General features: G+C 36.6%; 2 protein-coding genes across 48 annotated transcripts in view; one reads left to right on the forward strand and one right to left on the reverse strand.

The window, feature by feature from the left end:
- Positions 1–1,186, reverse strand: part of LOC144984183 (uncharacterized) — a 49,340-nt gene extending 48,154 nt beyond the window's left edge. Inside the window, exon 1 of one of the 2 annotated variants that reach the window (XR_013647885.1) lies at positions 958–1,186. The gene's annotated coding sequence lies outside the window, so the exon portion shown is untranslated. The remainder of the gene's footprint in view (positions 1–957) is intronic. The other variant, XM_078932272.1, reaches the window with a different exon arrangement.
- LOC101159771 (neurexin-1a) overlaps positions 1–13,755 on the forward strand; it is a 310,837-nt gene that overhangs the window by 21,614 nt on the left and 275,468 nt on the right. The window lies entirely within an intron of this gene.

Consider the following 13,755-nt stretch of genomic DNA (forward strand, 5'->3'; position numbering starts at 1 on the left):
TTCACTTTCTGAAGATGAAAACTGGCACTTTTTTAATGGCACTCTACAAATTCCAGGGGATTTCTGCGAATCTGTTTGGCTTGTTTCTGCTCGATGTGCTACATTTAGCATGTCAAATGAAATGGATTTTTAGAATGCGTGATTACTCTTCTTGTTTGCATTACAAACGGTTGACATGTCTGAAGCTGTTAACTGAGTGCCTCTGGATTTGCAGAAGCTGCTACCTTCTGTTGGGACTCCCTTCAGATACTAGATTCCTGCCATGAGTGCATGAGCTGACATGGATAATAGAAAATGAAATGATCAAAAATTGAAAATTTTACAGCCATTACAAGAGCCAACTGGGTGTGAATATTAGTTGCGTTCTTGCGCATGCAAATTCGTTGTGGTTTTTGAGGTCTCACAGCAAATGTCCACAAAGCTGAGATGGGTTCTGACCTAAACCAAGCTTCATTATTAACCTTTTCTAAAATGTCTGCAGATCCGACTCTTTTCCCTTGTGCAAAGTATGCAATAAAACTATATTAAAAAAAACATATTTGCAAAAAAACTGGTTCAGTGACTCAACTATTGCAAAATAAATCCAGTCTTCCTTTATTTTACCTTTGCTAAATTAATAGATTGTTCTTTGTGATTTTAGAACTGCATAGGTCTTTGAAAGATAGCATTCAACAAGCTTAGTCTACAAGATAATTCACACTGCGACACTGTAATACAGATGTTTTCAGACTTTAAGGCAAGTTCACATTTCTGGAGCTGAGAAACGTACATACTTGCTGTTAGTAAACAGAAAACAAAATTCTAAAAACCAACATGGTACAGCAGAAATAACCTTGTAGGAGGGTTAGATTCTTGTAGCATAGGCCTATTGCAGACAAGGAGATAATCCATCTTTCCAGGGAACAACATAAAAGAAAAAGAAAAATCAAATCAATATTTGTCGTTTTCACATTTTACCTTCAAAATAGCATCAGTTCTTCTTGGAACACTTCAAGGAACTCAGCCAGTAGTTGTTTTAGACCACATGGAGAACTAAACACATGTTTTCTGTGGATGAATGTCAGGAACTGTGAAGGAGCCAAAATGCAGGGGGCCAGGCTTGGTGTCAGAAACTTAAACATTTAATAAATACATTTAGCATGGCAACCGCAATAGAGAAGGGAAAAGGGGATAAAGCCGATGATCTGACCACAACAGACTGAAAACCAGACAATTATAAAGTCTGAGGACAATTAACAGAAATGAAAACAGCTGTGGATGGTAATTAACATCAACCTGAAGTGACTGACTGAACATGACCAAAAACATCACTGAAAAAAACATCGTATAACATCCTTCTCTCTCTTCATGTAACCCCAGACACACTTGATGATTTTAAGATTTCAAGACTTTGTTTATATTTAAATTGAAGATAAATATTTTATTTTTTCTAAGCTGCAGATAATTCTTAATGGCTCTGGCTGCATGCTTGAGGTTGTCGTTGTACTCCAGAATCAATTTGAGGGTATCTGTGCAATCTTACACCTCTCTGATGGTCTTGGATGATGGTTACGTATGTGCCTGTTTTTCTAAGCATTTGGAACACTCTTACTCCTGAAAAAACTCCAACTCCCCTTGCATTATTTAGACTCCAAACATTCACAGCACCTCCACTGTGCTTCACTGTTGCCTGCATGCTGTCCTGATTGTACCGCTCTCCAGCCTTTTGACAAACAAACTTCCCCCAGTCACAGCTAAAAATTTAAAACATATTAACCCTTAGAGGGGTCGCACTGGTTTCTGTCAGTTCTGAGTTGATGGAACCGTTGAACGTAATGGACTTAATGTGTCTCTAATCTGCTGCATTTCGTTTCTCACTACCTCTACGATCCTAAACGTTTCTTTGTGCTTCTTCAAAAGAGCTTGAACAGAACATCTGGAAACCCCATTCTGTTCCTCACCTAGGTTTAAACATTACCTGGCTACTGAACATTGCAGGCGAAGTTTTTCAGGTTCCTTATTTTTCTTGCAAGATTCTCAAGTGTAAATTAAATCGGTGTACAAACAAACAATTAAAAAAGGATTAATGGCAAATCCATTCACATTTTATAAAGTTCAGCCCACTGTTGTTTTTCCAGATCCAAATAGTCCAAACAGTACACTATTAGAACATTCTACCATACTGTATGGTCACATGTCTTTGCTAAATTCAAAGTATCAATCTGGTTAGATAAATCAATGAATTTATATTTGATTAACTTGTGCTGCTTCAAAATGTGTTGTCTATATTAATTTGATTTTTTTAAATATATTTTATAAGGACCAAAGACTAAGAATAGAGCTTTTCTTGTGAAAAAGATTGGTCTCCCCTTTAGCCCAAGTTGATTAGAAAGAGTTTGATTCTACCAGCTGGCTCCACTCCACTAGTCTGATCTGTCGATCTGCTGGTTGAAAGTTGACGGTGAAAGACTGTGATGAACAGATGGTTCCTCCAATCGATGCCAAGCATTTTTCCAAGGCGCTTGCCCTTTTTCGGAACACTTTGCAGTAACAGCTTCCCAGATGGTTGTATGTGTCTGGCTCGTCAGGTTAAATATGCTCTCGCACAGGAATCAGACTGAAGTTTGAGAGCCTTGCAACGGTGCTGCTTCAGTGGAACTGTGACGTTTCAGAGGAACCAAGATTCTGATGTTTTTGAGGCATCATCACATAGTCTGGTTTAAAGTTGCTGTGTTATTTATTTATTAATTATGCTTGTCTAATCTGCAGAATTTGGAGGACGTTGTTCTTTCTCTTTGTCAGTAGTAAAAGCTGCAGCTGAAAGATGTCTGCCGGCAACAAACGGATGGCCAACACACATCCTGTCTGCTAACTTTACTAACTTTAGCTGTAAGATCATTTGTGGTTGTGTTTTTGATAATGATGGTAAGGGGAAAAAAATGAAGGATTAACACACAGGGAGACAATTTATTTACTTTAATATGCAATCTAAAAACTATTTGAAAAATATATAGCTCACTATATGTCAACAATTTGTAAGCATCATTTTAAATTTTTATCATCTAAAAAAGTGTTGCGTGAACGAAATCGGGGGGAAAAAGCAAGCTGCATGTGAAATTGTTTGGGACCCAAATATCACAACTCGACACATTAAAAAATATCCGTCAATGTGGCCTTTATCTAACCTTTGCAGGAATTATCATAATAAATTACAAAATGAGTCCCGTATTTTCAGAGAGCTAAATTATGAAGACCTTCAATAATGCTCTGCAAAAGGCTACATATAGAGTTAATAACAGCTTACAGCGAGTAGTCATCTGTACTGTTATTATGTAAAAAGCCAGTGTAAGTGCTGAGAAGCTGGCTCAGAGAAGAAAAGCTCATCTAGGCGTTTCTAAAAGCATCAGGAAAAACGGGAAACCAAAGTAATATACTCTGAAACCCCCAGTCTGAGCAAGGTAGCTCAAGCACATCAATGCTAAATTATTCATTTATTTTATACATTTTGAGGCGTCAAAAACAGGGAGGAAGCAAAAAAATATATGTTTTAGGAGAAATATGTCAACTTGTGTTTCTCAGTAGCTGTCCTTTAAGGAAACAAAGACTAAAAATGTCTGCAATGGCCATGTTTTCTTCACTCCCAAAAGGAAAATGGTTCTTAACAACATGTATTATCAAGATCTCTGCTGAAGTGTCTTAGCCTTAGCAAAGGATCCAGTTGACTGATCTAATTTTTAAAAGCTCATCCTGCAAAACAGTCTGTGAAAAGAATGTAGGTTTCTTTTATAAGCCTTTTAAAATATGTATCTTATCATGTAAAGTGGTAAAAAAGGTGGGGAACAAAAAATGATGTTCCTGAGTGCCTTAAAACATCTTCAGTTGTGAATAGGTTACACATTTTCATACTTAAAATGTCCCTAATGTTTTTCTCCAGACTAATATCTTCACAAAACTCAATTTTGTTTTCATCAGATTTCAAAAGATCTCTCAGAAATCTTGTTTGCACTGATGGGAAGCTGCAAACTGTAGTTTTGTCAATAGATTTGAAGGCTGTGGCTTTCTTCTTACTGCATGCGTGACCTTTCAGTTCACGGCAAGAACAATTTCTGTTTCGGTTATTGTTACTTTCTTGTCATTTTATTCTAATTTTCCTTTGACTAAACCTGCAGCTCTGTGGTAGCTGAGGTTAGATCATTGTGTGCTCCAAAACTCGTTGTTGTTAATTAAATAATTGGAAGCTGCTGATCATTTATTTAAAAGGATAAAATACAGCGTGTGTGTAAGTGTAGTAAGTTATGTGTATTTCCTAAAAAGCAAATGATATTTTTTTTTATTATCTTGACTTTTATCCAAAAGAAAAAAAAATGAAGGTTTCTAGCTGACGTTTAATATGAAAACATACTTAACTTTCTATCAGGCAAAGAAAAGAAAGAATACATATTCATTAAAACTTTTACCTGCAATTATATTTTAGTTTTGTGTAACACATGATTCCTAGAGCTACATAGCAGAAATCCCCTGATCCATTCTATATAAAAAGATTTCAACAGAACCTTGTTCAGTCTGAGGAAAATCCAGCTCTATCCTGTTCAGAAAAGCTCAAAAGTCCAAGTCAAGTCTGAAGACTTTGGTTACAAATCCAAGTCAAGTATCAAGTCTTAAAACTTTGAGTCTCGAGAACTTTTTTTTCTGTCACAAATGATCATTATTGATTTAAAAAAAAAAAACAATTTGTGGTAATGCAGTATTAACAAGCAGCCGGCCTTTCTGTGTTCCCATTAAAAAGTAATTGGAAACAGTGTTTTTAGAGCTGACAACAACGTACTGGAGCTAAAAACAAACAAACAAGTATTGTTCTCTGATTAACTCTGAAGTACCTGAATGTAAGGTTCCAGTGCGACTCAAGTCCGCTTCACAAGAACAAGTCCTCACCTCTGATCAATTAGTGGTTGACATTTTTTTTTATCTCAATCGGAGCTAAATAAAGACCCACTTGTTTGTGGTCTTTTAATTTTAATTATGCATTTTTAGCCAAAATCAAAAAAACTATGACGACAGGAGTTTAGCAGAAATTTGCCGCTGAGTTGTGGGGGGGACTATCGGTACAGAGTAAGATATGGTAGATGCACTAGAATGTAGCAGAGCAGGGAGCGTGTCACTCTTTTTATAACGGCATCTTCTTGACTGCTTCAGATTCACAAACATTTGAATAAAGAAATGCTCAGAAATGCAATTTTCAACTAAATTGTCTTAATATATGTCCTGCATCATCAGAAAAATGCCACAAAAACATGTGAAAAAACTCCAAAAACACAATTTTTTAGAATAGTGGGTCTTTAATAAATCATATAAAATGAAAATCAAAACATCTGTTTTTCAATTTGTTTTCCAGATTTAGGTTATTCTTGCCAACAGATAAATAAATAATTAAAAAAAACATGATCAAAGCAGAAAAAAGTTTTTTAAAACGTATGTTTTAGAGGTATACAGCAATGCAACTTCTTGCAAATTCTCTAAACATCTGTAAGATCTTGGTTTAGTACTAGATTTTACATGGTTAATGAAAGCCGGAATTCACATTTTTCCTTTTTTTCATTTCACAAAGCATTATGCAGTAATATATTTAGAAAAATGAAGTGTGTCTGCTGTATTTTACACGACACTTTCTGTCCCTCAACAAGTACCTCTTCAAGGCTTGCAGTGCCTGGCTCTCCTGCTACCTGGTGCCACCGGTGCTTGTTGAAGCAATCGTGGTGGATGGGTCACAGTAGCAATATTTATTGCAGCTGAGATGACGAAGCCGACTCCTATGCTATGCAGAGAGAAAAAGGCCTGTAATTGCCTGGAGTGAGAATTGTGTATCTTGACATAGCAGATTGGCAAAACTGCACTAAAGCTTCACAGATTAGTACATTACCACAGACTCTGCTCCTGAGGGGGGAAAAGGAAGACATGGAGGCTGAGTGAAGGACCTAAAGCAGAGAGCGAGATGCATTTAATTCAGCGGAGAAGGAAATGGACTCAGAAAAGGAGAGGGGCACCATGCGAAATGACGAACTATGATTAAGTGGGATTATACAGCAAAGGCATGTGATCGTAATAGACGCTGAAGGAAATAGAGATGAAGGAACAAATAAAAGTCTTTGCCTGATATTAAGTAAAAACGAAATTGTTCCTTTTTGAAGCGAGTTGGCTTTTGTCTGTTTGGAGCAGACATTTATTTTTATGTCTTTCTACCAGGTTTCCTGACAGACATGCTTTGCATTGTTGTGCCAGTCAGAGCTTCACCGGCAGCACCTTCAATCAAATAAGCAGAGGCATATCTTCACATCACTGAACAGTGAGAACAGGCAGCTTGTGTGAGGATGTGAGCCTTAAACAGCTTTTCTGTTCTGTCGTGTACATCGTGAAGGATAACAAAATAAATCAGCTCACTTTTGTTATCAGTGCCTTTCTGAAAAAATATTTATATTTCAGTGCCAAGCATTTTCATTTCTTCCAGACTTGAAGAGACGACAAGGCAGTATGTAGAATAAAAAGCTAGGATCGATGTGAAAAGAGCTCATCTGGCTCCCCAGGTAGAGTGGAAGGAGATCTGCTCCAGATCAATATTATTGGTCGATGACTCTGAGAGAATGCAGTAATGAAAAACTCAGTTTCTTTAGCTACAAAAAGAAGCGGATGAATTGCAGCAGAAAATAGATTAAAGGTAGATACCTATACCTGTGCTGTACACTAAAAGGCATCCACTACATGTCAGTTTGTTTACTTATAGCTTAACATTTGGATCATTTGCTGCAGTCACTGTAATGGCCCTAAGTGATGAAATGTTCCCCAGTGTGTTAATAATACACTATATTTTTATTCATCTTCACAATGGCTGTTAAAAGCCCTTCTTAAACGATTGTATTATAAATTATGTCTGTAAATAGGTCATAGCAGAAGTAAACATTCAGCAGTGATGGACATTTTTTTTATTTAAATATTAAGAATAAGCACAAGAAGGATGTTTATGTTGTCACAAGAACATATTTTTGTACAGATTTATATCCCATAAATCTAAATTTGCATCTCTGGGTGTTATGATTGGAAGGGCCTTTTCTAAATATCAAATCTGCTTGTTATAAAAACCAAAACAAGACATTTTATTCATGAACTTTAATATGTGAATTTTGTGGATGGTTATACAGACAAAACTCATTGATTCCAAAAGGAACTTAAGTTTTAAGCTAAAATCCAAAGATTTGTTGTGCCCTTCATCTGAAAGTGCTTTACCAATTTGGATAAGCAAAGCACTTCACCTGATAAAAGCAAATACTACTAATAATGAAAAGACTGACATTTTAAAATGTTGAAATTATAAATTAGAATATGTAAACAAGAGTGGTGAATGGAAAAAACAAAACACAGAGCCAGAAACAGTTAAGAAAAAGGAATATAGGCTATCTGCAAATTTTAAAGTAAAAGTAAAATTCACATTTTCCAGATTCTGATTGAAAGAAGGATTTCTAAGGCTGCGTTCATCCCAAACACGGTTCACGCCACAAAATCTGGTCTGCTGCCTCTCTTTTAACATGTGGCGGACTGGCTGCTGAACGTTGAATGTCTTTGTTAACTTGATGCTCCCGACCATAAAAACTTTTTTTATGGAAGCAATGAATGTATATCTCACGGACAGTCAGTGGTTGGAAGATGATGTTGAGAGACCAGGTCTATTTATATTAAAGAGCTTTACAAAGGCGTCGCTGATCACATCTCCTTGTTTTGGTTCATGAGGTCATTCAGAGAGTACTGTGGGAGAGCATCAGGCCCCCCACTGTGCCTGATGCTCCGATTGTGTCTGAGTTGACATGGAAACTGTCCGCCTTTGCCGTGAATCCTGTTCGGTGTGGGAGCAGCGTGACGTGGATTTAAAGAATGTAACACTTACAGGGTTTTCTGCAAACAATTATGCTTTTGCTTTTGAATTTTGCTCATTATCCAATTTTATTTTATCTAAACTAGTGTCACAGAAGGTCAGCCATCTCTTACTTTGCATGATTTGCTCTCCCTCTCCGCTGAGTGGGTTCTCAGCAATCAAGCATGACTCCATCAGTGTCATAAAATGCACTGGTGTCCGTCCAGTTACTCACTGTGATCTGGTTGTCAAGGAGGGAGTTTAGGAGGAGATGCAAAATAGAACTGATGCACTAATTTAGTATTTCTGATGAGCCAAAAGCATTAAATATTGTTAGTTTTTTTTCAACGTTTTTTCCAGTTACATAAAATGCATCTGTACATCCACTGTAAACTTACAGAAATCAGTTTAGTGTTAGAAAGAAATAAAGCACAATTTGTTCAGCATTTTGGATTAGCTAAACTATTAAATAGAAAAAGGAGAAAATAAAGATAAAAACAGTATTTTGAAATTTACTTGGAGTTTAATATGTTACCCATCTGCTACCACCTGAACAAAAGTTCAATTTCATTCATAATAGCTCTTTGACTTCTTGCAAAATTGTGTAACTTTTTGTTTTATGTGTTTATTTTTTTGAGCATCTTAACTCAACAGTGAAGGCCTTTTCAGTGATGCATGGCGAGGAAATGGCACAGCTCCCTGTGGGAAATTGAATAGTCCATTTCCAATCGAATGTGCCCTGGAAAATCCATGGGGGTCAGTGGCAATTTGTCTCAGGAGGTCTACACCGAGAGTCATTACGCTCCAGACCAACATGTCCCGAGGGACAGAACCATTCTTCAAATGGAAACTTGTATTTCCCTTTGATACTCAAAATATTTCCTTTTTCTTTCCGTCACGGCAAGTAAATGAGGGGATTTTCTTTTTCAGGGAAGCAACACGTGAAAGCAAGTTCCATAACGCATAATAATGAGCAGAAATAACACAACTTCCACCTTAAAAGTGAAGTAGCCACTCTTAACAATAGCTTCTGTTTCTGAGGACCTCATCTTTGTTGAACAAATTGCTAATGTCTCTTGTTTAATTATATGCAAAGTGTCATATCTACTCCTCTCCGCTGTGGTTCGGATTACAAGTGTCATGAATTTTAATGGGCTAACTGCACTGCTATCAATCATTCTAGTTTGCTCATATTTCTGCTGCTGGAAAGTGACTTTTAAGCAAATGGTTCCTGGCAGAAAAACCCAGAATCATTTTCTTAGCTGCTGCCAGGTGACTCAGTTTTTATTCATGCCGTGGTTACCCACACGCTCTGTGCTGGTTGTAATTAAAAATGATGGCATTGATTTCCTATTTAAAAGCCATTTGATACAAAAACGATGGCTAACATTTGTATCTTTTAGTAACTCAGTTTTTCTTGGTGTCAAAGCTGTGGTTTTTGTTACATAAATCATAAGCTGTGCCTTTGGTGAGATAATAAGTAAATACAAAGAAGTGTTAGCTATTTTGTATTGTTAGTATTTTGACAAAATAAAAGTCTTAGTCACATCTGTTTACAAACCCCCAAAAAAGATCTGACTGTTGCAAGGAAAGCACAACTGGTATTTATAAATGTATGATGGTTGGAGAAGCAGACTAGAAAAAGACAAAATAAAGTACTGTGACGTGCAAATAATTTTTGCACATCAGCGTTGAAAAATAAGTGTTTGTTTGCTGGTGTTATTAATAAAAGTGTTATGATTGGACAGGATTAGAAAATGATAAGTTAGTTTTTCATGACTAAAAAAAATATTTAAAAATACATTCTATTGATTATTTCCATTAAAAAAATGTTTTTGGCACACTATCATTGAAAAGTTTGCTTGCAGCTGCCCTTCTTGCTGTGTGATACACTTTGCCAAGGCTGGAGAATAACATCATGAAGTGTAAATATACAGTACTGCTCTCAGGTGGCTTTCTGAGGGCATAATTCCTTGTCTCTGAGCTTTAGTGAAGGTCACTGGGGGAGCTGTCAAAAAGTCCATGTTTCCATGAATGTGATACCACAACACGACTCCCAGGAATTAAAGTGGCTCCTTGAATGAAGCCGACCTGAATCGATAGTTTTCATTTTTGTATACGGTCAGCTGCTTTTTTTATCCTTGGACAGTATGGTTTTGTACCGTTGGGAAAGGCTCCCCTTTTCATGAGTTGGTAAGTCCATAATATAGACTAAGGATATAGCAACTCAGTCAGAAACATAAAATTATTCCAAGATTTTTATTTTATTTTTAATAATCAAAAATAAGAACCGGGATCAAAGTTTAATTTACAGGATATAACATCTAGTTACTTAGGAAACATTAAAGCGAAAATTGAAATCAATCTTTTCTACCTTCCTTGCTAAAATATATTATAATTTGAAAGTGGCCATTTTTAACCCCAATTTAGATTTGGGATAAATGATGTAATTACACTAGTGCTTGTAAATTCAATGAAATTTCATGTCAAATGAGGAGTCAAGAGAATGAAAAAAGGCAGGCTAGGCATAACTGCATGACACCTGGAAGTGAATTTAGATATTTTATACAAAAGAGTTTAAAATATTTGATCAATGCTAAATCAATACAAGGTCAGATGCAATTACAGAGAGAAAGAAAGCATATTATGATGAATGTGATTGTAGATTTCTATCAGTGAACAAAAATGAATTATTGGATACAACTGAGTATGACATGAGAGACAATGCTCAACAGCCTTTTACTAGCTACAGCTTTTTAATAGAGATAAATCCATATAAACTTATATTACCACTAGTTTTAATATACCATATTTTCTGCACTATAAGGGGAACTTAATAGCTTTAATTTTTTTTTTTTAAATCGACAGGATGTCGGAGTGCCTTATGTGTGGAATATTATAGTTTGTCCTAACTCATAACGCTGCTATTTGAAGAAGTTCAGTTGCAAACAACATTGGGAGTTACAGGTATTAAGAATACTCTAACAAGGTTAATGTAAAGTTCTAGAGTTACTGTGAACACAGCTAATACAGTCTGACTTGGATTTGTCTCCGACTCTTTATGTACCTTATATAGTGCGGCAAAAAAGTATTTAGTCAGCCACCAATCGTGCAAGTTTTCATTTGGTCCGCTTAAAGCAAACCAGAGTTCATTTCCCCCGATAACCTGAAACTAATTTTCAGTCTGAATAAACCCAAGATGACCCTGGTCCAGGACCAGGAAGAGCTCTCAGACCCATCCTTCATAGTGGCCTCAGTTTGTTTCCAATCAGACTGAGCTTTGCTTTTTTTTGAGTTTTTCTCAGTCTGAATAGGTTCTGTGCTCAGAGCGGAACAGCTGAACCAAAATGGCCACTATAGTCAGGCATTATGGGATGTAAGCACAGTAGCAACGATGAGACACAGCAGCTCATTGAAATATGGTCCAATCAATGCAGGGTCATTCAAACAACTTTGATACACATTGCTTCTCAATATTTTCTCGGCAATCGATATGTCATAAACACTTATCAGCTTCATCGCCGATGTCTCCCCAGTAACCGCCTTGCAGCATGCGTCCACCGTACCAGAGTAGCAGTAACAAGTGTTGTACCTGATGTTGATATAGGCATTCAAAATTGGTCAGCGGAATATCAATTTTGAATAAGTGAACTATATCGACAAGGATTACAAAGAGTAGGATTTTTGTAGCAACTGTGTCACAGAAAGTACTCCACAGAGGAACAGTTAAACATGCAGAAAACTGTTTACTGCAAATCGTATCCATATGTTCTGGTTTATATAAAAAATGCTTTTATGCAGACAAACTGGTTAAATTTGTCAACTGAATCCTATTTTTTTTATATTTGACATTGTTCATTACTGTCAGCAAAATTACCAGTGAACAATAATAAGAAGGAATTGCTAAATAAAACTGAACAGAACATGAGGCGGAATGCCTAACAGCTTTTTACACAAAAGAGATATATCCAGATACACATATAATTACCACTAACTTTAACATAATTCACTGTACTTTTATTGTTATGATGCTCAATTACAGCAAACCATTAGTACAACTCTTTAAAGTCTCATCGACACTGAGACTTTAATAGTAGGAATAAACCAGATCATGATAGTTTCTAAACTTAGCAAAGCAGTCGTGTCTTGATTAAACGTGCAGCACGTTAAAGAGGAAAGCCACCGACTGCAAAACAGGTCCACATCGTCTGGTAAAATTCTATGCTTTTTTGCAGAGAAAGTGGTCAAATTTGTCAGCAGTCATTTATATTTGACACTGTTCATTACTGTTAGAACAATGTTTGCAAAATAAATAATGTATGTAATATTTATTAGTACAAGAGAGGTGTTTTATTGTAAAGATTTAGTATGGAGGCAGTATCAGGGACTAGAACAGGGCTAAAGATAAGAGCTGAAGATGCCTTGAACATCATTAAGTGTGAAATATAACAACACGCCCTGAGCTGCTTCTGTTCCCAGGAGAGACAACGGCTAGATCGAGCTTTGTACGATTGCAGCACAAAGAAGCACAGACCTACCTTGCACATATTGCTTCATTTTAAAAGCTGCTGTGATTGGAAGTGTAGAACAAAGGTTGCAGATTCTTCAAATTAGTTTCTTCGCTGGTTATATTGTGGTGATATGGATGCTGCAGGTCTGATTGGGTTTTGTTTCCCCCAACAGCACAGTAGACTGTTTTTCCCTTTTATCATTTTGCCTCCACGCGCATGCAGAGTTTTACTTTCACTATCTGCCTGTAAGCTTGACCCTAAGCACATCTCTATGCTCCAAATCTATTTTTTTGTGTGCAACTTCAGCGACTGCATGTGTTGGGCTCTGAGGGTTTAGAAAACATGGGTGACCTACAATCGAGCAATGCTTCTGAGAGCATCCTGCATAAACAGACCTCTCTCGCTCTGCAAACATGCTGTTTACACTTTGCTGCCAGCTTAAATATGATGTTATACAGGTGTAGCATTGCATGAGCCAAAAGTGCATGCAGAGCAAAATTAAAAGTGACATTTTTTCTCTCCAAGTAGTTCCTAGGAGGGGATAAACAAAGCATTACATTAGCTATGAAGATGCAGCTTTACAGAGCTGGAAAGACTCTGAAAGGCAAGATTCTTTGCTCCACTGACTCATCTTTTCATTTCATTTCCTGCTTTGTGAAAAAAAACAAAACAAAAAAAAACCTTAGTTCATTGTTCTAAAACCTTAAGCTTAATCTAGAGGTGAACTGTATTTTGCAGAAAATGTTGGCAAGCAGGACTGTAATTCCATCAGCTTTAAAATGTAATCAAATTCCACCTCTGTGAGTCACTTCGTTACAGTTTTAGAACAAAGAAGCAATTAGCTGCAGTGTAAAGCACAGCAAGCAGAACTGAACATAAAGGACCTGAATCCTCATACAAACAAGCTTCACTGATTCCTGTGGAACACAAACACAAATATTTTTTAAGGACATTTTAATTACGCTCTACGTAGCATGGCAGAATGCACAAAAAGTCATTTGCATTATTAGAATTAAGGTAAATGTTATAGCTGCTGATGTCAGTAATTTATATATATATTTTCCTATATCTTTCCCTTGGCAGAACACAGGAATCCGGAGACAAGTTAGAAAAAAAAAATAATCACACACTGTGCTGTTACAGACTGCTGACAAGCTGCTCTTTGGCTATTAAATCCATTCCTCAACGTCAGTGGAGCTGAAGTAGATTATACCTGACCGGGTATATACTGGTGCTTCTGCTGCTCTGGGAATTACATATGCACTGTTTATGCTGCACACTGATGGGCACATAGTCTATACTTTGCATTGTGCAACCATAGGAGGAATGCTGCTGAGAAGATCTTATTGTAAAAGTGAGTACACATAC

Source organism: Oryzias latipes, chromosome 15 (assembly GCF_053564925.1).
Source record: "Oryzias latipes strain Hd-rR chromosome 15, Olatipes_Hd-rR_3.1".
Taxonomy (NCBI): Eukaryota; Metazoa; Chordata; class Actinopteri; order Beloniformes; family Adrianichthyidae; genus Oryzias; species Oryzias latipes.